The sequence below is a fragment of the Gavialis gangeticus genome, unplaced genomic scaffold (genome assembly GCF_001723915.1).
Source record: "Gavialis gangeticus isolate Ggan-Ray unplaced genomic scaffold, GavGan_comp1, whole genome shotgun sequence".
Classification (NCBI taxonomy): Eukaryota; Metazoa; Chordata; order Crocodylia; family Gavialidae; genus Gavialis; species Gavialis gangeticus.
Window position 1 is genome coordinate 54,567,462 of NW_017729034.1, and position 3,443 is coordinate 54,570,904.

The window sequence follows — 3,443 nt, forward strand, 5'->3', positions numbered from 1 at the left end:
GGGAATAGAGAGGGAGAGAAAAAGTCAGGAATGGTTGGGGACGGGGAGGGAATACAATAAAAAAAAAAAAAGAAATGGGGTTTTGCTACAAACCTGGGGGTAGCAAGGGTAGCAAAGGTGCAGTCGTGCAGTTGCACCCTTCTTGGATTCCTGCTCCACTCAAACTTTAAAATCAACTGCCTGGAAGGGGCAGTGGCATTTCTATTCAGGCAGTGCTTACAGAGTCCATTGATTTCATGGCTCAGTATCTTTTCCCTGATTCCTGCTAATTTCTCTCCACTCCACAGGTGCTAATAACCCTCTCCATTTTTAATGGTCTTGAAATGACTAATAGTGCCTCCAATATTTCAGTGTCAGTCATTTCTATTGTCTAAGTGCTCAAGGAGGCTAGATTTTTTTTTTATGAATCTGAATAAGAGGTGTGCTTTTCACTATAATGACTACAGGATTAATGCCAAAATATCTTTTGACTATTTTTGTCTAGTTTTTTAAAACCTTATCAGTACCTCCATTGTAAAGTACTAGAGAAAAAGGTGCATTAGCCTATTTTAATGCGCATTAGAGAAAGCTTATGGGTTTTTTGTGACGCTTTAATGCACATTAAAGTTCACATGTAGATGGACTCACTGACTTTCAACAATGTTTTGATTGTGCAGGTCTTAGGGCATTTGTAGATGACACTTTAAAGTGGGTTGAAAGTGAGTTAAATGCCTTTTGCACCACTTTAATGGCATTGCTACTTTTACATTTGGTGGTGTATTGCACGTTAATTCCAGCCACTGTAGCACATTCAGTGGTGTAATGTGCCTTAAATGACTTTGGGATGCAGCAAATAACTTTGAGGCGCTGCAATGTAAAATACCTCCGAGAAGTTTTAGTTTCCTACCCTATAGCTGTGGAGGGAAGCACCGGGCTCTGTGCAACTCAGGGGTTGGCCAGGCAGCCCAGCAGCAGCCCAGGAAGCCAGGCTCCACAGAAAGAAAAAAAAAAAAAGCGGGAAACCTTATCTCCCCCCACACACTGGAGCCTCCCTGCCTGAGCTGTGCAGGGCCTGGTGCTTCCCTCTGTGGCTGTGGTGCCCCTTGGGATTGCCTGAGCCAGGTGCCTGTAGGTGGGTATTGCCTGGGTGGGGTGCTGCTACCACAGAGAGAAGCACCAATCCTCCCTGCCCAGCCACAGCTCAGGGACTGCTCTGCCTGCCTGCAGCTTGGTCTCCCCTCCCCACCACTGGAGAGGCAAGTAAGGATCAGGTGGACACAGGTATACACAACACGGGGGTTTACTTCTCCCTAAATTGAAGCAGTGTTTTTAAAAAAACCACCACTTCAATTTAGGGAGAATTAAACCCCCATGTCTTGTACAAATGCCCTTAGGTCACTTCTGAAATTGGGATTTAGGATTGTAAGTCATTTAGGAGCTAATATTTCACTCAGAATCTGCAGTATCTCCATGATGACTTAAGCAAATTTAAGCATCATTTATTTAACCAACCAGAAATTACTGAGAAAGCATTTGCAGAACAGATGCACCAGTCTGTCTGTACTTTCTGTCACCATTTCTGCAGCTGGTTCCTGCTGGCGTGTGGTGTACAGCATTCTGCAGGGTATGTGGCAATGCTAAAATACCTGCTGGCATTTCCCCCTTTAAAATACACCAGCCCTTTTAATATATTTTTGTTAAATTCCCTAACTGAACACATTGTAACAAACATACTTCTATAAAATTGAACATCATGTAGTATTAATGCCTATCAGCCTTCTGGGTATTTCCAAAGCCCCTCAGAAATCCTGTAAAATAAAGTGTCTTCAGGTCAGCCCTGATTTTTAACAAGCTATTTAGCTCTCTTTCTCCAGTCAGAAACAAGAATGGTCCATCACATCTTGTGGTGTTCTGGTGTGTCTGTTCATACTTCATTCTTTGCTACTGGATAATCACTTCCTTTCTTAGTTACATTCTCATGAACCTTCAGCAGATGTCTAAAGATTCTTTCATAAAATCTGGATTACAAGAGAATTGTATTAATTCACTGTAAATCACTGGATGTTGCAAATTAGGGAATTAACAAACATCATCTAGAAGCCAAGCATATAATGTATATGCATTCTTTTAATTCATTTGGGCAATCATAGTTTAGTTTTTAATTGCTTAGGGTAATATTCTTAAGCATACAGAAATGTAGTTAGTAAAGATGACGTCTCAGTAATACACAGGAAAATTGCAGCACTCTGCTGTAGATCCTTGCTGAGAGGTAGAGAAGACTGCAACATTTTGTGCAGATTAATGAAGCATAGATTGGCTAGGTTTCTTTGCAATTAATAGTTGACTATCTTATTTGGTATTGAGGATACATTAATATCTCATCCGTTGCTTCCATTGCCTTGGAAGCCACTGCCTGATAACAGCTAATTAAAAATCCATCTCAGAGATGAGTAAGAATATTTGATACAGGAAGAAGGGGTATGAGGCCTTGATCTAGCTCCCATTTAAGTCAATGGAAATTTGACTTCACTGGTGGCTGGATGGGACCATTCAAAGATTCTGTGACTTTTCACTGTTGCTGTTTAGACCTGGCAAGAATCATAGATCAGAGAAAGTGCACTCAGAGCCGCTTTACCTCTAATTCTGAAGGGTGGCACAATGTATAAGGGTTTCCTCACTTCAGCGCATGTAGGATGAAGAGAGAGCCATTCGGAACTTTTCCTACAAAGGTTGCAGCAGTTCTAGTTACAAAGACATCTCCTGTATCATGTTACAGAAACATCTGAGAGGCCACCACTTCTTGCTATGGTTAGCACAAACCAAAGATTTCCTATTGTGTGATATTTTTCAGATACTGCCAATTTAAGCTTTGGGTCTATCTGCTTTATGGAATTTTGTCTGTTTATCTTTTATGCTCTTATTTCCCTTGTCTGATAATTCACCAGCAATTTCTCTTACTGGAAACAGCTTGTACGGGGTCAATAAAACAAATTAATATTTAAAAATATGATTGCCAAAAATCTCCTGCTGATTTACATTACTGGTATGCCTCGCCCTTTAACTTGCTTATTCATTTGGTTGTCAGTAAATGATTCCTTAATTTAGGAAATGTTCATAAAAAGCAAAAATGTCACAGATATCAACATGAGTTCACATTTGTGAAAATCTGTGCACTGGAAATGCACTTTGGATCATTGTAAAAAGATCTTATAATTCATAGAATCATAGAACCGTAGAACTAGAAGGGACCTATAAGATCATCAAGTCCAGTCCCCTGCCATATGAAAGAAGTTATTGGGCTCACACAAGATCAACAAGGTGCCTGTCCAGGCTCCTCTTGAACACCTGCAAGGATGGTTACTGTACCACCTCTGCTGGCAGTGTGTTACAGATTCTGGTGACCCTTACAGAGAAGAAGTTCTTCCTTACACCTTGCCTGAATTTACCCTCTGTAAGCTTATGTT